The sequence below is a fragment of the Oncorhynchus masou genome, chromosome 8 (genome assembly GCF_036934945.1).
Source record: "Oncorhynchus masou masou isolate Uvic2021 chromosome 8, UVic_Omas_1.1, whole genome shotgun sequence".
Classification (NCBI taxonomy): Eukaryota; Metazoa; Chordata; class Actinopteri; order Salmoniformes; family Salmonidae; genus Oncorhynchus; species Oncorhynchus masou.
In genome coordinates, this window is record NC_088219.1 from 11,919,880 (window position 1) to 11,943,369 (window position 23,490).

At 43.4% G+C, this 23,490-nt stretch overlaps 1 pseudogene; it reads right to left on the reverse strand.

Moving 5' to 3' along the window:
- The window catches only part of LOC135544092 (A disintegrin and metalloproteinase with thrombospondin motifs 2-like), an 83,965-nt pseudogene that overhangs the window by 35,130 nt on the left and 25,345 nt on the right, over positions 1 to 23,490 (reverse strand).

Here is a 23,490-nt window from a genome sequence, read left to right on the forward strand (position 1 = left end):
GCACAAAACACAGTGCAGGGAGAGTGAGGGGTTATTTGTCTGTCTCTGTGTGTGTGTGTGCGAGAGAGAGAGGTAGGTGTAGAGGGAGGACAGTCCCGTCAATGAGACTGCTCTGATGAGGAGAGGCCAGGAGAACAGGGAGAACAGGGAGCAGATAGAGAGCAGAACAGACATGCACACTGACTGACAGACAGACCAACTGACAGACAGACAGACTGACTGACTGACTGACTGACTGACTAACAGACTGACGGACAGACAGACTGACAAAAATGTCTATCTTCAAAAAATATATATAAATATGATTTCCAAGAAACAGCTTGGGAGTTTGACAGTGGGAGACAGAGGTAGAGAGACAGAGAGAGACAGAGAGACAGAGAGAGACAGAGAAAGAGAAAGCATAAGAGAGATCGGGAGAGAGAGAGAGAGAGAGAGAGAGAGGAGAAGAGAGGAAAAATAGGATAATGCAAAAACCAACTCTGATGGAAAATCTTCAGCTGTATTGTTATATCAGATGTAATCTATTACACATAGTAGCCATCTTATCCTTTTACAATAGGCCATTACAGGGTTTCTTGACAAAGACTAAAATGACAATATTATAGAACTTACGTTAGAGTTCAGATACCTGATTCCTTTATGTATTATGCAATTGAATGCAGTTGAAATGGCACCAATACACAATACTCCAAAGCGAGTCTATCAGATCCGTTAAGGACCAGTCACCAGTCAGGAGAACACTGCCTGTCTCCCTCATGCTCTCTAGCTCTCTCTCCTCTTCTTCTACATAAGAGTTGCTAAGCAACCTTCAGAAGATGTCCTTGGTCAAAACCCCCTGGGATCCTGGGGCTGGGCAACTCACTCCTGATGGGCGGGGCCAGCTGCACCTGAGCCCTGAGCTTGTCTGTCTGTCTGTCTGTCTGTCTGTCTGTCTGTCTGTCTGTCTGTCTGTCTGTCTGTCTGTCTGTCTGTCTGTCTGTCTGCCTGTCTGTCTGTCTGTCTGTCTGTCTGTCTGTCTGAATGCCTGCAAATCAAACTTAATTTATAAAGCAAATTCCCTCACAGAGGATGCATTTCCCAATAAATAATATAATACAAGTTTAGAAAGATAAAAATATATTTTCTTTCTCTAAAATGAGACAAATAAAATATTCAAAGAATGGGATAAAATAAATCAAATAGGTAGTATGACTAAGAGCACCTTATGTAAAAGCAAAAGTAAAGATGGACTACTTTGGTAACTGAGAAAGTATTTTTTAAACCTCTCGCTTTGTGCTGGATGTGTCAATGTATAGTTAATACATGCATAGACTATGAGTAGGATTACTGTCTTACCTCATCTAGCAAAGAAATCTCTAGTTTGAAAGAGATGGTTTTTTTTAAGCTTTGCCGTGCCATTTTCCCTACATTTCCCCCCCATGTGGGCCAGCCCCCTAGTCAATGAGCTTCAGACCCTAGCATTTGAGTGACAGCTAGCAAGCGGCTAGGCCCAATGGCTCAGTGGACACAGCAGAGAGAGAGAGAGAGAGAGAAAAAGGACGTGGTGCACATATCTGCACATATGTGACGTAGTAAGCATTTTTCGGGGACGACTTTTGGCTCCTGAGTGCTACTTTCAGAACTACTCTTTAAGATATTTAAAATCTCAACAGTTTCTGAGGCCCTAAGATCTTCTGGCAGGCTGTTCCAAAGGCCAGGACCATAGTGACTCAAAGCAAAGGTTTTGGTTCTGAACTTCGGAACGAGTAAAAGACCAGCGCCAGAAGATCTGAGGGACCAACCAGACACGTTTGTTAAAAGAATATCAGACATGTATTCCGGTTCAAGAACATTTAATGCTTTGAACATTGAGGCAGGAGGGGTGGGTCACTTGAGTGGGTTGAGTCACTGATATGATCTTCCTTTCCAGGTTGGCGCCCCCTTTGGGTTGTGCCGTGGCGGAGATCTTTGTGGGCTTTCCTCTACCTTGTCTCAGGATGACAAGTTGGTGGTTGAAGATATCCCTCTAGTGGTGTGGGGGCTGTGCTTTGGCAAAGTGGGTGGAGTTATATCCTGCCTGTTTGGCCCTGCCCGGGGGTATTATCGGACGGGGCCACAGTGTCTCCTGACCCCTCCTGTCTCAGCCTCCAGTATTTATGCTGCAGTAGTTTATGTGTCGGGGGGCTAGGGTCAGTCTGTTATATCTGGAGTATTTCTCCTGTCTTGTCCGGTGTCCTGTGTGAATTTAAGTATGCTCTCTAATTCTCTCTCTTTTTCTCTCTTTGTCTATGTCTCTCTTTTTCCTCTCCTTCGGAGGACCTGAGCCTTAGGACCATGCCTCAGGACTACCTGCCCTGATGACACCTTGCTGTCCCCAGTGCACCTGGCCGTGCTGCTGCTCCAGTTTCAACTATTCTGCCTGCGGCTATGGAACCCTGACCTGTTCACCGGATGTGCTACCTGTCCCAGACCTGCTGTTTTCAACTCTCTAGAGACAGCAGGAGCGGTAGAGATACTCTGAATGATCGGCTATGAAAAGCCAACTGACATTTACTCCCGAGGTGCTGACCTGTTTCACCCTTGACAACCACTGTGATTATTACTATTTGACTCTGCTGGTCATCTATGAACATCTTGGACATGTTCTGTTATAATCTCCACCCGGCACAGCCAGAAGAGGATTGGCCAGCCCTCATAGCCTGGTTCCTCTCTAGGTTTCTTCCTAGGTTCTGGCCTTTCTATGAAGATTTTCCTAGCCACCGTGCTTCTACATTTGCATTGCTTGCTGTTTGGGGTTTAAGGCTGGGTTTCTATACAGCACTTTGTGACATCAGCTGATGTAAGAAGGGCTTTATAAATGCATTTGATTTGATTTGATTTAATGCTTTAAAAAAATAATTAAAGAAATTTTACAACTGTAGAAACTAACAGGCAACCAATGCAGGGACTTTAAAACGGGTGGAATGGGTGCTCTCTTCTGGTCTTAGCTAGCACAGCATTCAGAATGAATTGAAGTTGGCTAATGCTTTAAGTAACACTTCTATGAAGAACATGTATATAATGCTTTATAACACCCTTTATAATGATCTATAACACTGACTATAAGGCATCTACAATAACTCTGTCTGTCTGTCTTATAATATTTCTGTTGACCTGAGTGGGGGCCACTGAATGGCAACCCTGTCAGGCAGAGCAACACAATTTCTGGGTGCACCGGTTTAAATGAGAATTGATTTAGTTGGATTCAACCTATTCCTCTGCTTCAGTGGATCATATTACAACTAAATGACTCTTCTCAATGAGGAATAACAAAACTGTCCTACAGTGTGTTTCTGGGTCGTGCAATTGATCTTGTTTTTCCATCAAATATTTCACAGCTGATATTTCTAGAAAATGAGCTGTCATGAAGCTTTCCAATTCATGCAGAGTGAATAGTACTCTACTGAATCAAGTGAAACAGTAAAGACCTGCTGTTACAGATACAGCTGTGAAGCCGTTTCCTGCCTTGGCTGAATCAAATAATCATATGATCAGTATTTACAAGACACCCATCGCACCCATCTCTCCATGCTCACACAAACTCTTTAGCCCTCTCTTTTATACGAATCTCCAGTCCCCTGTTTCATTCCTGCCCTCCTCTCTCTATATCTCTTCCTGGATCTGCCCCCTGCCTGTGCCCCCTGCCCCATCCCAAACCCTGTGTTAATAACCTCATTAGCACTGGCCCTTGTCCTGACCCACCAGAGGACACGGGCTGGATTCTGTTTGCTCGTATTCACTAACTAGGTAGCTGGCTGATTCTGTTAGCTCGTATTCACTAACTAGGTAGCTGGCTGATTCTGTTAACTCGTATTCACTAACTAGGTAGCTGGCTGATTCTGTTAACTCGTATTCACTAACTAGGTAGCTGGCTGATTGAAGCCAGAGAGGCCAGACTGACAGAAAATAATTATAATCAAATGAATAATGCTACAAGGTCTCACGTTATACTTCAGGCGCCGACAGAGATGGCTGCCTCGCTTCGCGTTCCTAGGAAACTATGCAGTTTTTTTGTTTTTTTATGTGTTATTTCTTACATTTGTTCCCCAGGTCATCTTAGGTTTCATTACATACAGTCGAGAAGAGCTACTGAATATAAGATCACCGTCAACTCACCATCAGTACAACCAAGAAAATGACTTTCGCGAAGCGGATCCTGTGTTCTGCCTTTCAACCAGGACAACGGAATGGATCCCAGCCGGCGACCCAAAAAAATGACTTCGTAAAAGAGGGAAACGAGGCGGTCTTCTGGTCAGACTCCGGAGACGGGCACATCGTGCACCACTCCCTAGCATTCTTCTCGCCAATGTCCAGTCTCTTGACAACAAGGTTGATGAAATCCGAGCAAGGGCAGCATTACAGAGGGACGTCAGAGACTATAACGTTCTTTGCTTCACGGAAACATGGCTCACTGGAGAGACGCTATCGGAGGCGGTGCAGCCAGCAGGTTTCTCCACGCATCGCGCCGACAGAAACAAACACCTTTCTGGTAAGAAGAGGGGTGGGGGCGTATGCCTTATGGCTAACGAGACGTGGTGTGATCACAGAAACATACAGGAACTCAAATCCTTCTGTTCACCTGATTTAGAATTCCTCACAATCAAATGTAGACCACATTATCTACCAAGAGAATTCTCTTCGATTATAATCACAGCCGTATATATTCCCCCCCAAGCAAACACATCGATGGCTCTTTACAAACTGGAATCCATACATCCTGAGGCTGCATTCATTGTAGCTGGGGATTTTAACAATTCTAATCTGAAAACAAGACTCCCTAAATTGTATCAGCATATCGATTGCGCCACCAGGGCTGGCAAAACCTTGGATCATTGTTATTCTAACTTCCGCGACGCATATAAGGCCCTGCCCCGCCCTCCTTTCAGAAAAGCTAACCACGACTCCATTTTGCTGATCCCTGCCTACAGACAGAAACTAAAACAAGAAGCTCCCACGCTGAGATCTGTCCAAAGCTGGTCCGACCAAGCTGATTCCACACTCCAAGACTGCTTCCATCACGTGGACTGGGACATGTTTCGTATTGCGTCAGACAACAACATTGACAAATACGCTGATTCGGTGTGCGAGTTCATTAGAACGTGCGTTGAAGATGTCGTTCCCATAGCAACGATTAAAACATTCCCTAACCAGAAACCGTGGATTGATGGCAGCATTCGCGTGAAACTGAAAGCGCGAACCACTGCTTTTAATCAGGGCAAGGTGACTGGTAACATGACCGAATACAAACAGTGCAGCTATTCCCTCCGCAAGGCTATCAAACAAGCTAAGCGTCAGTATAGAGACAAAGTAGAATCTCAATTCAACGGCTCAGACACAAAAGGTATGTGTCAGGGTCTACAGTCAATCACGGACTACAAAAAGAAAACCAGCCCAGTCACGGACCAGGATGTCTTGCTCCCAGGCAGACAAATAACTTTTTTGCCCGCTTTGAGGACAATACAGTGCCACTGACACGGCCTGCAACGAAAACATGCGGGCTCTCCTTCACTGCAGCCGAGGTGAGTAAAACATTTAAACCCTCGCAAGGGGGTTTTAAACCCTCGCAAGGCTGCAGGCCCAGACGGCATCCCCAGCTGCGCCCTCAGAGCATGCGCAGACCAGCTGGCTGGTGTGTTTACGGACATATTCAATCAATCCCTATACCAGTCTGCTGTTCACATGCTTCAAGAGGGCCACCATTGTTCCTGTTCCCAAGAAAGCTAAGGTAACTGAGCTAAACGACTACCGCCCCGTAGCACTCACTTCCGTCATCATGAAGTGCTTTGAGAGACGAGTCAAGGACCATATCACCTCCACCCTACCTGACACCCTAGACCCACTCCAATTTGCTTACCGCCCAAATAGGTCCACAGACAACGCAATCTCAACCACACTGCACACTGCCCTAACCCATCTGGACAAGAGGAATACCTATGTGAGAATGCTGTTCATCGACTACAGCTCGGCATTTAACACCATAGTACCCTCCAAGCTCGTCATCAAGCTCGAGACCCTGGGTCTCCACCCCGCCCTGTGCAACTGGGTACTGGACTTCCTGACAGGCCGCCCCCAGGTGGTGAGGGTAGGCAACAACATCTCCACCCCGCTGATCCTCAACACTGGGGCCCCACAAGGGTGCGTTCTGAGCCCTCTCCTGTACTCCCTGTTCACCCACGACTGCGTGGCCACGCACGCCTCCAACTCAATCATCAAGTTTGCGGACGACACAACAGTGGTAGGCTTGATTACCAACAACGATGAGACGGCCTACAGGGAGGAGGTGAGGGCCCTCGGAGTGTGGTGTCAGCACAATAACCTCACGCTCAACGTCAACAAAACTAAGGAGATGATTGTGGACTTCAGGAAACAGCAGAGGGAACACCCCCCTATCCACATCGATGGAACAGTAGTGGAGAGGGTAGTAAGTTTTAAGTTCCTCGGCATACACATCACAGACAAACTGAATTGGTCCACTCACACAGACAGCATCGTGAAGAAGGCGCAGCAGCGCCTCTTCAACCTCAGGAGGCTGAAGAAATTCGGCTTGTCACCAAAAGCACTCACAAACTTCTACAGATGCACAATCGAGAGCATCCTGGCGGGCTGTATCACCGCCTGGTACGGCAACTGCTCCGCCCACAACCGTAAGGCTCTCCAGAGGGTAGTGAGGTCTGCACAACGCATCACCGGGGGCAAACTACCTGCCCTCCAGGACACCTACACCACCCGATGTTACAGGAAGGCCATAAAGATCATCAAGGACAACACCCACCCGAGCCACTGCCTGTTCACCCCGCTATCATCCAGAAGGCGAGGTCAGTACAGGTGCATCAAAGCTGGGACCGAGAGACTGAAAAACAGCTTCTATCTCAAGGCCATCAGACTGTTAAACAGCAACCACTAACATTGAGTGGCTGCTGCCAACACACTGACTCAACTCCAGCCACTTTAATAATGGGAATTGATGGGAAATGATGTAAAATATATCACTAGCCACTTTAAACAATGCTACCTAATATAATGTTTACATACCCTACATTATTCATCTCATATGTATACGTATATACTGTACTCTATCATCTACTGCATCCTTATGTAATACATGTATCACTAGCCACTTTAACTATGCCACTTTGTTTACATACTCATCTCATATGTATGTACTGTACTCGATACCATCTACTGTATCTTGCCTATGCTGCTCTATACCATCACTCATTCATATCTTTATGTACCTATTCTTTAACCCCTTACACTGTGTATAAGAACTTAGTTTTGGAATTGTTAGTTAGATTACTTGTTGGTTATTACTGCATTGTCGGAACTAGAAGTACAAGCATTTTGCTACACTCGCATTAACATCTGCTAACCATGTGTATGTGACAAATAAAATTTGATTTGATTTGACACAGAATCTACTGAACATTCATCTGAGGAGAAATGGGTGGTGGAACAGACAAATATTAAAAAGGAAAAAACACACGAAACAGATTGAAACGTGAAAGGGAAGCATAACACAGGTTAGAGAATGATTTTGTGGTAGAAAGGTGGAAATGGCTGAATGTGTGAACAGGGTGAAGTGTAGTGTTGTGTAGTGTAGTGTTATGGATTGTAGTTCAGTGTTATTAGTATAGTAAATTGTTATGTAGTGTAATATCGTGTCATGGAGTGTAGTGGTATGTAGTGTAGTTTAGTGTTATGTAGTGTAGTGGAGTTAGTGGTATGTAGTGTAGCATTATGTAGTCTAGTGTAGTATAGTATAGTGGTATGCAGTGTAGTGTTGCGTAGTGCAGTTTAGTGTTATGTAGTGTAGTATAGTGCTATATAGTGTAGTGTAGTGTTTATGTAGTGTAGTGTCGTGTTATGTAGTGTAGTTTAGTGGTATGGAGTGTAGTGTTATGTAGTGCAGTTTAGTGTTACTTAGTGTAGTGGTATGTAGTATTATGTAGTGTACTATAGTATAGTATAATGTAGTGTTGTGTAGTGTAGCGTTATAAAGCATAGTGTAGTATAGTGTTATGTAGTGCAGTGTAGTGTAATGTAGTGTAGCGTAGTGTTATATAGTATAGTGTAGTGTTATATAGTATATTGTTATGTAGTTTAGTGTAGTGTTTTGTAGTGTATTTTAGTATCATGTTGTGTAGTGTTATGTAGTGTAGTTTAGTGTTATGTAGTGTAGTTTAGTGTTGTGTAGTTTAGTGTTATGTAGTGTAGTGTAGTATAGTGGTATGTACTGTAGTGTTGTGTAGTGTTATGCAGTGTAGTGTTGTGTAGCAGAGTGTAGTGTAGTGTTATGTAGTGCAGTATAGTGTTATGTAGTGTATTGTTATGTAGTGTAGTATTGTGTAGTGTTATGTAGTGTAGTGTCAGGTTAAGTAGTGCAGTTTAGTGTTATGTAGTTTAGTGTTATGTCGTGTTGTGTTATGTAGTGTAGTTTAGTGGTATGTAGTGTAATGTAGTGTTGTGTAGTTTAGTGTTATGTAGTGTAGGTTAGTGTTATGTTATGTAGTGTATTAATGTAGTGTAGTGCAGTGTAGTTTGGTGTTATGTAGTGTAGTTTAGTGTTATGGTGTGTAGTGCTGTGTAGTGTAGTGTTATGTAGTATAATTTAGTGTTATGTAGTGTAATGTAGTGTAATTTAGTGTTATGGAGTGTAGTGTTATGCAGTGTATTTTAGTGCTATGTAGTATAGTATAGTGTTATGCAGTGTAATATAAGGTAGTGTCATTTAGTGTCATGAAGTGTAGTGTTATGCAGTGTAGTTTAGAGTTATGTAGTGTAGTATAGTATAATGTAGTGTTGTATAGTGTTATGTAGTGTAGTATTGTGTAGTGTTATGTAGTGTAGTGTTGTGTAGTCTAGTGTAGTATAGTATAGTGGTATGCAGTGTAGTGTTGCATAGTGTAGTGTAGTATTATGTAGTGTAGTATTGTGTAGTGTTGTGTCGTGTTGTGTAGTGGTATGTAGTGTAGTGGCGTGTCATGTAGTGTAGTGTCATATAGTGCAGTTTAGTTTAGTGTTGTATAGTGTAGCGTTATATAGTGAAGTGTAGTATAGTATAATGTAGTGCAGTGTAGTGTTAGGTAGTATTGTGTAGTGTAGTATATTATATTGTTATGTTATGTAGTGTAATTTAGTGTCATGTAGTGTAGTATAGTAAGTATAGTGCTATGTAGTGTAGTGTTGTCTAGTGTAGTTTAGTGTTATGTAGTGTAGTGGTATGCAGTGTAGTGTTAAGTAGTGTAGTTTAGTGTTATATAGTGTAGTTTAGTGGTATGTAGTGTTGTGTTATGTAGTGTAGTTTTGTGCTATGTAGTGTAGTTTAGTGGTATGTAGTGTAGTTTTGTGTCATGTAGTGTTATGTAGTGTCGTGTTGTATAGTACAGAGTTATGTAGTGTAGTGGTATGTAGTGTTCTGTAGTGTAGCATAGTGTTATTAAGTGTAGTGTAATGTTATGACGTTTAGTGGTATGTAATGTAGTTTAGTGTTATATAGTGTAGTGGTATGTAATGACCATAGTATAGTATAGTATACTGTTATGTAGTGTAGTATGTAGTGTAGTGTCATGTTATGTTATGTAGTGGTGTGTAGCATAGTGTAGTATAGGGTTGTGTAGTGTACTGTTATGTAGTGTTCTGTAGTGTAGCATAGTGTTATTAAGTGTAGTGTAATGTTATGTAGTGTAATCTATGAAGTTTAGTGGTATGTAATGTAGTTTAGTGTTATGTAGTTATGTAGTGTTGTGGTATATAATGTACTATAGTATAGTATAATGTAGTGTAGTGTTATGGAGTGTAGTGTCACGCTATGTATTGTAGTGTAGTGTAGTGTAGTGTTATGTAGTGTAGTATCATGTTATGAAGTGTAGTATAGTATAGGTTAGGTGTGGTATAGGTTTGTGTAGTGTACTGTTATGTAGTGTAGTTTTATGTAGTGTAGTTTTATGTAGTGTAGTGTTATGTAGTGTATTGTTAGTAGTATATGTTACTTACTATGTTCATGAGGGTGAGCAGGTACTTCTGGATGTTCTCTCTGCCATGAAAGTGGACCACGGAGTAGTCCACCCCCAGTAGAACCTCCATGTTGAACAGCTCAGGTTCCTCGTGGGCCTGGCGTCGGGCCCGGGCCCTCCTGGTCTGGTTCAGTTGGTGATGCTGCTGCTGCTGCACTCCTCTGGACAGTGCCTGCAGGTCCATCAGACCACCCAGAACTGACCCTGAACAACATAACATACAGACAGATATATGGGGAAGAAGGCCTTAGAGACGATTCACGGTATCTAATGGCACTGTACAAGAATTTTATTTAAACTGGATGATATTAGCCAATAACATATTTTTTTTTACCGAAGTACTGACTCAAATAGGATTACTTTCCAAAAATGTTTTGGTGCTGTATCCTTGTAAGTAATCCAGCGTGTGAATGGTATAAAATCACTTTAGATTTGAATGTATAATTTGGAGTGCTAATTTTATATATTAGTCAATTGCCATTCTGGGAACATACAGACAAATGAATGTGTCTAATTCACGGTGCATAACCTTTTCTATGCTGTTTGGAAGTCTTGTGGTAAAACAGGTTGATCTGACAGCTTGTTAAAAAGTATAATCCTCCCAACAGTTTTTTACACACACACACACACACACACACACACACACACACACACACACACACACACACACACACACACACACACACACACACACACACACACACACACACACACACACACACACAAATGGACATGCTTCTACACCTGCGTTGCTTGCTGTTTGGGGTTTTAAGCTGGGTTTCTGTACAGCACTTTCAGATATCAGCTGATGTACGAAGGGCTTTATTAATACATTTGATTTGATTTGATTTGACACACACATCCTGTCAGAGTACATTATTCCAAGGCTGTCTCACGTTTGTTGTATGAGTGCAACCAAAGCGCAGCGTCAGTAGAGTTCTACACATTTTTAATAAACTGAAAACTCTCCAAAACAATAAAGCACAAACGAACCGTGAAGCTATACAAAATATTGCTGACAGGCAACTAAACATAGTCAGGATCCCACAAACACAAAAGAGAAATGGCTACCTAAATATGATCCCCAATCAGAGATAACGATAAACAGCTGTCTCTGATTGGGAACCATATCAGGCCAACATAGACATACAAAAACCATAGATGACCCACCCTAGACACTATCACGCCCCAACCAACACAGAGAAAAACAGCTGACTGTGGTCAGGGCGTGACAAATGCTGTATGAACCTTGGCTGAGCATAGCTTTTCTCCCCAGGTTTGAAAGAGACAGATTAGTTAAAGGCCCAATGCAGCAGTTTTTATCTCAATACCAAATCATTTCTGGGTAACAATTACATACCTTAACGAGCTAGGTTTACATCCAATTGGCGACAGATTTCCATGCAAAAATTCTAAAATATGCATAAAGAAAATGTTTGTTTCCAGTAAACTGGCTTGTTGGGATAAAAATCAGTGCATGATGACCTAGTGAACATTTTCATGTACCGATTAAAAATCTAAGGTTCAATGTGTTTCCATCGCATTTTCAACTCTACCGAAAACTGTTGTGTTAAAAAAAGCAAACGTGCCTACTCTGGTCCGGGCACTTGCGTTCTAGCCAACAGTTTGCAGATACAGTGCAGGTAGGTTGTGCAGGTAGGTTAGTCTACATGATGAGATTTGTATGGATAAGTCCAGCATTGATCATCATGTCACAAGAATAAGACCCTCGATATTAATTGGAAAGGCACATCAAGCTCATCACCGTGCACTTTCACCACTCTGTGAAGTTCATCATAACTTATTTTAATTGTAGCCTATTATATTGTATGGTTTTCATTGCATGGAAATTGCATGGTGTCTTAGTGGGAGGACCACATACCATATCATCACGTGACTCCATATTTAAAGTCGTTTCTTGCATAATTAAAGCTGCCATATGTAACTTTTTGGGTAACCAGACCAAAATCACATAGAAATGTGAGTTATAGATCTGTCACTGAAAGCAAGTCTAAAAAGCGGTAGATCTGTTCTATGTCCATTATTTCTATGCTTCCTGTTCTTAAGTTTAGCTTTTGCGTCTTTTACTTTTACAGCTTCAAACACTATATTTTTGGTTATGGAAAATATATTTTAAAGTGGTTTGATGGTACAATGATTCTCTACACACTATACTTGCTTGTTTTGTTATACTGGACTATTAGAATTTTTGCAACCAGGAAATAGCGGAGCGATTTCTGCATTTTGCAGCTTTAATTTTACCTATACAAAAATATCCCATCAGGTCGAATGAACAAATGATCTGTAAGCATTTATAAACTTCCTGTTTCCATCATAGCTGTTGTGATATTCTTTTAAACGGTATGACTTAAAAATAGCTTCTTAGCAATTTCTCAAGCAAGAATTTTGCAAGGACTGTATGGGAGTGGTCTGAGCGGAAACCTGGCAGAGATGTCACCAGGCAGGCCAAAACTTCATCCTACCAAAACAGGCTGAAATTTCAGGCAGTCTTTTCTTTTTCTTACACTAAACGGGCATGATCATAATTTTCACAATTTTACAGTACTATTCCAACCTCATAGCGTGTAAATATAAATATAACAACACAAGAAAATATATTTTTTGGAGGACTGCACTGGGCCTTTAAGACAATAGCAAAATCTTGGGTTTGCTCCTAAGAATACACATTCCTTCATTGGTGAAGTGAACATCATTCTGACATCTTCCCCTGCACATCTGTCTGTAACACAGCTCTCTTTGCCTCGGATGAATTCACACTCAGGTATGTAACCAAGGAGCCATGCCACTCAACCTCTCTCTACACATGCAATATCTCAACGTCTCAACGAGGGTGGGGGGATAAGGGTAGAGAAACACACAGAGACTGAGAGACAGATTGATAGAGACAGTCCAACAACACAGTTCAGCCACAGCTATTGGCATCCTTGATTGTGAACCAGACCAACAACAACACATTAATAATATTATGCAAACTCTTACTGTAGAGATTATTTGTAGCTGTGATAAATGACCTAAACTGCATAGTGGGAATACTATGCCATACTTAGCATAAGGATCTAGCAGGGCATCTTTATAGTATGATTATTGTCTTTACAGTGGAGTACACAAATATTGACACCCTTGATAAAGATGAGCAATAATGACTGTAATAAAATCAATACATCAAATACTGAGGTATATTGGGTGCTTAAAAAAACTGGGACATTTTATACTATTATTTTAATACTAATACAATTGCTCAGAGAATGTGATTTTGTAATACTTCTTTACTCAAAAAGGAAGGGGTCAAAGTGTCACGCCCTGAGCTGAGATATCTCTGTTTTCTTTATATTTTGGTTAGGTCAGGGTGTGACCAGGGTGGATACGCTAGTTTTTATATTGTCTAGGGGTTTGTATTGTCTAGGGATTTTGTAGGTCTAGGTATTTGTATGTTTATGGTGGCCTGATATTGTTCCCAATCAGAGGCAGCTGTTTATCGTTGTCTCTGACTGGGGATCATATTTAGGTAGCCATTTCCCTTTGTGTTTGTGGGTTCTAGTCTATGTGTAGTTGCCTGTCAGCACTCATTTGTATAGCTTCACGTGTCGTTTTGTTATTTTCGTTAGTTTGTTCAGAGTTCATTCTTATAATAATAAAGAATGTACGCATGCCACGCTGCGCCTTGGTCCGATTCATACGACGAATGTGACAGAAGAACAAACCACAAAAGGACCAAGCAGCGTGTTCAGGAGGAGCAGACATCATGGACATGGGACGAGATTTTGGACGGTAAAGGATCCTGGACGTGGGAGGAAATATTGGCAGGAAAGGATCGCCTGCCATGGAAGCAGGGGGAGATAGCGCAGGAGGAACGGTGACGATACGAGGGGACACGGTTAGCACGGAAGCACAAGAGGCAGCCCCAAGAATGTTTTTTTGGGTGGGGGCACACGAGATTGTCTGAGTCAGGTTGGAGACCTGAGCCAACTCCTCGTGCTTACCGTGGGGAGCGTGTGACTGGTCAGACACAGTGTTATGCAGTGATGCGCTCCAGTTCGCATTCATAGCCCGGTGCGCTCTATTCCAGCTCCTCGCATTTGCCGGGTTAGAATGGGCATCCAGCCAGGACGGATGGTGCCGGCTCAGCGCTCCTGGTCTCCAGTACACCTCCTTGGACCAGGATATCCTGCGCCGGCTCTGCGTACTGTGTCTCCGGTGCGTCTGCACAGCCCAGTGCGTCCTGTGCTAGCGCCCCGCACTTGTCGGGCTCAAGTGAGCATCCAGCCAGGACGCATTGTGCCAGCTCTATGCTCCAGATCTCCAGTGCACCTCCATAGTCCAGTACGTCCTGTGCCTGCTTCCCGCACTCGCCCTGAGGTGCGTCTCACCAGCCCGGTACCACCAGTGCCGGCACCACACACCAGACCTCCAGTGCGCCCCCACAGTCCAGTACGTCCTGTGCCTCCTCCCCGCACTTGCCCTGAGGTGCGTGTCTTCAGCCCGGTGCCACCTGTACCGGTCCCACGCACCAGGCCCCCAGTGCGCCTCCAGAGTCCACTATATCCTGTGCCCGCTTCCCGCACTCACCCTGAGATGCGTGTCTTCAGCCCGGTACCACCAGTGCCGGCACCACGCATCAGGTATCCATTGCGCCTCCACAGTCCAGAGCTTCCAGCGACAGTTCCCAGTCCAGAGCTTCCGGCGACAGTTCCCAGTCCAGAGCTTCCAGCGACAGTTCCCAGTCCTCCAACGACGGGCCACAGTCCGGAACCTCCAATGACGGGCCACAGTCCGGAGCCTCCAGCGACGATCTCCAGTCTGGAGCCTCCAGCGACGATCTCCAGTCCGGAGCCTCCAGCGACGGTCCCCAGTCCGGAGCCTCCAGCGACAATCACCAGTCTGGAGCATCCAGCGACAATCACCAGTCCGGAGCCTCCAGCGACGATCACCAGTCTGGAGCCTCCAGCGACGATCTCCAGTCCGGAGCCTCCAGCGACGGTCCCCAGTCCGGAGCCTCCAGCGACAATCACCAGTCTGGAGCATCCAGCGACAATCACCAGTCCGGAGCCTCCAGCGACGATCACCAGTCCGGGCCTCCAGCGAAGATCCTCAGTCCGGAGACTCCAGCGACGATCACCAGTCCGGGCCTCCAGCGACGATCCCCAGTCCGGAGCCTCCAGCGACGATCACCAGTCCGGAGCCTCCAGCGACGATCCCCAGTCCGGAGACTCCTGCGCCGTCCAATGACTTCATCAAACTTATGACTCTACAAACTTGTTACTTCAGATGCATTTGCGGTTCGTTTTGGATCTGTTTCAGATTATATTGTACCCAATAGAAATGAATGGTAAATCATGTATTTAGTCATTTTGGAGTCACTTTTATTATAAATAAGAACATAATATGTTTCTAAACACTTCTACAATAATGTGGATGCTACCATGATTACATAGGATCAAAAGATCATACCCCCAGATATACTAACCTCTCACCATTACCAATAACAGGGGAGGTTAGCATGTCTTGGGGGTATGATTTTGATCTTTTATTCATTAGAATCTTTCGAGGTGTTAACCCTTTAGTGAAAAAAATGATTACTTGTTAAACAAAGTCTCTTTCTCTGAGCAATTGTATTAGTATAAAATAATATAATGTCCTTTTTTTTACACAATATAGCTCAGTATTTGAATTATTTATTTTATACAGTCATTATTGCTAATTTTTTATCAAGAGTGTCAACAATTTTGGACCCCAATGTACATTGCTAAGTCCAAAATGGGCTATACTGTATCGCAGAAAGGTGGAAAACTTCATACCATCCTGTACTGCAACTGCCAATCAGAGGATCATAAGAAAAGGAAGAGGAGGGCCATCCTCTGTGAATTTGATTTTTTTTTTTTAATAGTGAAGCTTTAAAAAAGTTATCCTTTTTTAGATAAAACTATACTAAATATATTCATGTCACCAAATAATTGAATAAAACACACTGTTTTACAATTAAGGTCTACAGTAGCTTCAGCAGCACTCTGTAGAGTAGCACCATAGTGTAGCTGGAGGACAGCTAGCTTCTGTCCTCCTCTAGGTACATTGACATTAATAAGGAGAAGCAAGAGATAGAAAGAGAGACAGGAGAAAGGGAAAGAGTAAAGATTTTTGGTTGTACTTCTTTTTACTTTCACTTTAGGTTAGCTAGTGAATGCAGCTACTAGCCTACTCAAACACTTGGCTCAAACAGAGAGGGTTGCTATGTTACCTAGCTGGCTATGGCTATCCAACACTGGAACTCAAGTCAAGTCAAGATAAGCTTTTGAGTTGATAAATGTATTGCCACGGGGGCCCACCGGTATAACTGCTAATCTGATTTCTGACTACACTGTACTGCATGATAGTAGCGATTTAGCTAACACGTTAGTTCTAGTAGCTATGTTGGCTATGACATGATAACAATGGTAGGCTGTGTGTAGCGGTTAGCGCTCATGTTATGAAGGTTTAGCTAGGAAAGTTTTTTTTCGCCTGGTCACATACAGCTGATGTGTTGTGCACTGAAGTCCATAAGCGAAGGAAAAATGTGAGAGGATTAGAACACACATTTACAGTGCGATCATGAAAGTATTCAGATCCCTTGACTTTTTCCAAATTTTGCTTGATTACAGCATTATTCTAAAATGGATTACATTGTTCCCTCATCAATCTACACACAATACCCCATAATGACAAAGCAAAAACGTTTTTTTTTAAATAATTATCACATTTACATAAGGATTCAGACCCTTTACTCAGTGCTTTCTTGAAGCACCTTTCACTGCGATTACATAGCCTTGAGTCTTCGTGGGTATGACGCTACAAGCTTGGCACACCTGTATTTTGGGAGTTTCTCTCATTATTCTCTGCAGATCCTCTCAAGCTCTGTTAGGTTGGATGGGAAGTGTTGCTGCACAGCTATTTTCAGGTCTCTCCAGAGATGTTTGATCGTGTTGAAGTCGGGGCTCTGGCTGAGCCACTCAAGGACATTCAGAGACATGTTCCAAAGCCAGTCCTGCGTTGTCTTGGCTGTGTGCTTAGGGTCGTTGTCCTGTTGGAAGATGAACCTTCGCCCCAGTCTGAGGTCCTAAGCGCACTGGAGCAGGTTTTCATCAAAGATCTATCTGTACTTTGCTCCATTAATCTTTGCCTCGATCCTGACTAGTCTCCCAGTCCCTTCCTCGGGAATAACATCCCCACAGCATGATGCTGCCAACACCATGCTTCACCGTAGGGATGGTGATAGGTTTCCTCCAGATGTGACGCTTGGCATTCAAGCTAAAGAGTTTAATCTTGGTTTTATCAGACCAGAGAATGTTGTTTCTCATGATCTTAAGAGTCTTTTAGCAAACACTAAGTGGGCAGTCATGTGCCTTTTACTGAGGAGTGGCTTCCGTCTGGCCACTCTACCATAAATGCCTGATTGGTGGAGTGCTGCAGAGATGGTTGTCCTTCTGGAAGGTACTCCCATCTCCTCACAGGAAGTCTAGAGCTCTGTCAGAGTGACCATCGGGTTCTTGGTCACCTTATCATGGCCCTTCTCCCCCGATTGCTCAGTTTGGCCAGGGTGGTTAGCACTAGGAAGAGTCTTGGTGGTTCCAAAGTTCTTCCATTTAAGAATGATGGAGGCCACTAAGTTCAATGCTGCAGAAATATTTTGTTACCTTTCCCCAGATATGTGCCTCGACACAATCCGGACTCTGAGCTGTATGGACAATTCCTTCAACCTCACGGCTTGGTTTTTGCTCTGATATTCATTGTCAGCTGTGGGACCTTATAGAGACAGGCGTGTGCCATCCCAAATCATGTCCAATCAATTGAATTTACCACAGGTGGATTCCAATCAAATTGTAGAAACATCTCAAGGATAATCAATGGAAACAGGATGCACCTGAGCTCAATCTCATATCAAAGGGCCTGAATACTTACGTAATAATGGTATCTGTTTTTGCAAAACTTTCCAAATATTTCCAAAAACTATTTTCTGATTTTTATTTAGCCCATTTTAGAATGAGGCTGTAATGTAACAAAATTTGGAAAAAGTCAAGCGGCACTGTACAACTGTTGGACTAATAATTACACCCTAGATTAGCTAGATGCAGGTAAGAGTGTGGAAGGGGTATTGAATGAGCCACACTCTGTCACATTGATTATTCAAAATTCTCTTGACATGTAAACTTTCATTCATAGGCTAGGTTGTAGCAACCTCATAATGTGTACAGGGAAAATATGAGTATCATGTAGTAGCCTAAACCTATCAAGGTTACATTGAGCTTGGGGAATGGAATATGAATGGCAGTCATCCAATATGCTGTTATAAGACCACGCTCATTTAAAAAAAGTTATCCTCCCTCATCTTAGATTTCACCAATCGCCACTTTTGCTAATATCATTTTTCAATGACACAAAAAGCATTAACGGTATATATCCACCCACATTTAAAATTAGCTTGGATGATGACAGGGGAGCTCCTGCCTTTTCTATCAGGACAAAGTCAAGCCTATTGGCCCAGTAGTGATCAAACTCAGACTAATAACAAAGCAATAGGGTTCACATAAGGCCAATCATATTTTTGAGAAAAACCTCCTCAACATACATCTATTAGTTCATTAAGTCTCTGTCCTGCACAATAAACAATCTCCTCAGGTTCATTAAAGGAGCATATTTATGGCTGATTCATAGACAGACAGAGTGGTTCGACTAGAGGACAGAGTGCTTGGACAGCCCTGCTGCTGCCTGGCCACTGCACAGGAACTCATATACTGCAGGCATTAAATCTCATTATTAAATGGGAGATTGGTTACATTAGCAGATTACTGTAAAACATTTTTTTATTTTTTTATATCTCTGGCAAAACATATGTAGAGAATCTAGATGTATGAAAGTTGAAAGATAATATCATGGAAGGGTGAAGACAAAGGTCATAAATTACACACTAAAAATATTGTCATAGTTCTCTTTAAAACTGGAATCCTTAACGGTGAAACTGCCACATCCTTTTAGGATATTACACCAACAAAGAAGTTACTGTAAAAAACAAACACGGCAACAAAACCAAAACAATAACAGAGGTCATGGGGCGGACGGTGACACAGTTTCCCCTAATGTGAATCCCCTCTCAAAATTACATTATAACTCCTCAATATATCCAGGCTGTATCACATCCGGCCGTGATTGGGAGTCCCATAGGGCGGCGCCCAATTGGCTCAGCGTCGTCTGGGTTTGGCCGGGATAGGCCGTCATCATTCTTAACTGACTTGCCTTAACTGACTTGTAAAAATAAATCTTGTAGCGTTGTCTTTGTATGTACTTCTTTTTTTTTTGCATTTTCCAATTAAGAACATTCAAAACAAAAGTGAAAAGATATTAGACAACGATAAGACAAAGTGACAGTAACAGACGAACGTAACAAAAATAAATTATAATTATATAAACAAACATACAATAATAAAAAAATAATAATAATAAAAATAAAAAAATAACAAAATAACGAGACATTGGATCACCTGCCGTAGGCTACATATTATACATTACGTGTGAAACATTATGTGTTTGTATGTACTTCTGTCCTGCAATTAAACATTGATATGAGGTAACAACAATGGCGCCGGAGAAAACGGCTGGTGTTTTACGTGTCCCCAACTGAAGGCAGAGAAAAAGGGTCCAGAGGGTGGGCTGCCTTCTGAGAATTCGTAGGCGATCGAATAAACCCCCATTTCCTTCCAATCTGCTAGCAAACGTGCAATCTTTGGAGAATAAAATCTATGATCTACGCGTAAGATTAAACTAACAACTGGATATTAAAAACTGTAATAGCTTATGCTTCACAGAGTTGTGGCTGAACAACGACACTATCAACATACAGCTGGCTGGTTATACGCTGTATCGGTAGAATAGAACAGCGGCGTCTGGTAAAACAAGGGGCGGCGGACGATGTATTTTTGTAAATAATAGCTGTTGCACAATATCTAAGGAGGTCTCGAGCTATTGCTTGCCTGAGGTAGAGTATCTCATGATAAGCTGTAGACCACACTATCTACCTAGAGAGTTTTCATCTGTATTTTTCATAGCTGTTTACATACTACCACAGACTGAGGCTGGCACTAAGACAGCATTGAAGGAGCTGTATTCCGCCATAAGCAAACAAGAAAACGCTCACCCAGAGGTGGCGCTCCTAGTAGCTGGGGACTTTAATGAATGTAAACTTATATCCGTTTTACCAAATTTCTATCTCGATGTTAAATGTGCAACCAGAGGGGGAAAAACACAAAGCTCTCCCTCGCCCTCCATTTAGCAAATCTGACCATAATTCTATCCCCCTGATTCCTGCTTACAAGCAAAAATTAAAGCAGGAAGCACCAGTGACTAGATCAATAAAAAAGTGGGTAGATGAAGCAGATGCAAAGATACAGGACTGTTTTGCTAGCACAGACTGGAATATGTTCTGGGATTCCTCTGATGGTATTGAGGAGTACACCACATCAGTCATTGGCTTTATCAATAAGTTCATCGATGACGTCGTCCCCACAGTGACCGTACGTACATACCCCAACCAGAATCCTTGGATTACAGGCAACATCCGCACTGAGCTAAAGGCTAGAGCTGCCACTTTCAAGGAGCAGCACTCTAACCCTGGCGCTTATAAGAAATCCCGTTATGCCCTCCAACGAACCATCAAACAGGCAAAGCATCAATACAGAACTAAGATTGAATTGTACTACACCGGCTCTGACGCTCGTCGGATGTGGCAGGGCTTGCAAACCATTACAGACTACAAAGGGAAGCACAGCTAAGAGCTGCCCTGTGACACGAGCCTACCACACGAGCTAAACTACTTCTACGCTCGCTTCGAGGCAAATAACACTGAAACATGCATGAGAGCACCAGTTGTTCTGGAAGACTGTGTGATAACGCTCTCCTCAGCCGATGTGAGTAAGACCTTTAAACAGGTCAACATTCAAACATTCACAAGGCCGCAGGGCCAGACGGATTACCAGGACATTTACTGTGAGCATGGGCTGACCAACTGGCAAGTGTCTTCACTGACATTTTCAACCTCTCCCTGTCCGAGTTTGTAATATCAACATGTTTCAAGCAGACCACCATAGTGCCTGTGCCCAAGAACACTAAGGTAACCTGCCTAAATGACTACCGACCCGTAGCACTCACGTCTGTAGCCATGAAGTGCTTCAAAAGGCTGGTCATGGCTCACATCAACACCATTATCCTATAAACCCTAGAGCCACTCCAATTTGCATACCGCCCCAACAGATCCACAGATGATGCAATTTCTATTGCACTCCACACTTTATTTTCCGACCTGGACAAAAAGGGAACACCTATGTGAGAATGCTATTCATTAACTACAGCTCAGGGTTCAACACCATCGTGCCGTCAAAGCTCATCAATAAGCTAAGGACCCTGGGACTAAACACCTCCCTCTGCAACTGGTCCTGGACTTCCTGACAGGCCACCCCCAGGTGGTAAGGGTAGTTAACAACACATCCGACATGCTGACCCTCAACACAGGGGCCCATCAGTCCCCTCCTGTACTCCCTGTACACTCATGACTGCACGGCCAGGCACGACTCCAACACCATCATTCATTTTACCGATGACACAACAGTGGTATGCATGATCACTAGCAACAACGAGACAGCCTATAGGGAGGAGGTCAGAGACCAGGCCGTGTGGTGCCAGCACAAAAATCTCTCTGTCAATGTGATCAAGACGAAAGGAGATGATTGTGGACTACAGGAAAAAGAGGACCGTGCATGCTCCCATTCTCATCGACGGGGCAGCAGTGGAGCAGGTTGAGAGCTTCAAGTTCCTTGGTGTGTGTTCCTTGGTGTGCCTCTGACACCGTGCCCATCCTAGTCATAGACGGTTAATTCTGCTACCATACGGCAAGCGGTACCAGAGCACCAAGTCTAGGTCTAAGAGGCTTCTAAACAGCTTCTACCCCCAAGCCATAAGACTCCTGGACATCTAATCAAATGGCTACCCAGACTATTTGCATTGCCCGCCCTCTTTTACACCGCTACTACTCTCTGTTGTTATCATCTTTGCATATTACCTCACTAACCCATTGACTAGCACATCAACTAGCACATTGACTCCGTACCGGTACCCCCTGTATATAGTCTCGCTATTGTTACTACTCTTTAATTACTTGTTACTTTTATTTCTTATTCTTATCTGTATTTTTTTTAAACCTCATTGTTGGTTAGGGGCTTGTAAGTAAGCATTTCACTGTAAGGTCTACAGCTGTTGTTTTCGACACACACGACTAATAGAATCTGATTTGATTTTGTTATTTGATGAATTCTGTCTTCGTGGACTCCTGCCCAGGTCTATTCTGGGATCTTGATTGAAGCTTTGGAATATATGGATCGGACCTGGCAACCCAAGCAGTCAATAAGAATAGATGGATCAGACCTGGCAACCCAAGCAGTCCATTAGAATAGACAGATCAGACCTGGCAACACAAGCAGCCTGGGAAGTAGAGAGGGGACAGGGGGCAAAACACCCATTGCTCAGGTTACCTTCAGCTCACACCAGGGCCAGTCTTTATTCCACCCATCAAAGCCACAACTCAGCACATTCCAACACAGGCACCCTGAGCCAAAGTGGATGCTGCTCACCCATTATAGTATCACAAAGTCAACTGACACGGAATTTAAAAACAACAAAGTCATCATATTTCAAGGGTAAAGCCTTCGAAGAACAACGGTGTTCTCTGCCGTGGACTATAAATAGAGTGATAGAGAGGAGGGTTGGTCACATGTGCCGGGATTCTATACCGATGATGCTGCGGACATCGACTCCTCATTAGTGTTGATAGATACTGTGTGTCATTGCTGATGGTGTTAATACTGGGCTTCCCAGTAGCAGTCCTCAAGATCCCCTCATATTATACACAGAGGAGAAGTGTGAGTTGAATAAAGATGGTGACATGATCGCACTTTGTAATGATAAAAATGGTTGAAGAGAAAGCATTGAACCACAGGTGGGGTTGTTTATTAGCGTGTCTTGGCTACTTCAAGAGTTTCTACTTCATGTATAAATAGCATGGTGCCTGGTGCAGTCCTAATGCTGTTAGCTGTAACCCCCGGTGGGACTGTGGAGGTTGCACCCTTGTGGCAGGTACTTCGCCAACGGGGGCCTCCGGGAAAGTTTCAGTGACAATGCAAAAGCTAAACCATAGCAGAGAAACCACTCTCATGCGATCGGCTGGATCAGATGCTTTCAGTCTAAATGTCTACAAAAAGCACTCGGCACTCGGCTCCAAGACTCGGAGGCGGATGCGTGTACCAGTAGGATGAATGGGGAGTGAGTAGCTCCTATAGCTGCGGGAAGTAGTTTGGGGGTGAGTGTGCTGCGATTTTTGACTGGGGAGAGGGGGGTGGGTCAGGGGTCGCAGAAGAAATCAAATTGC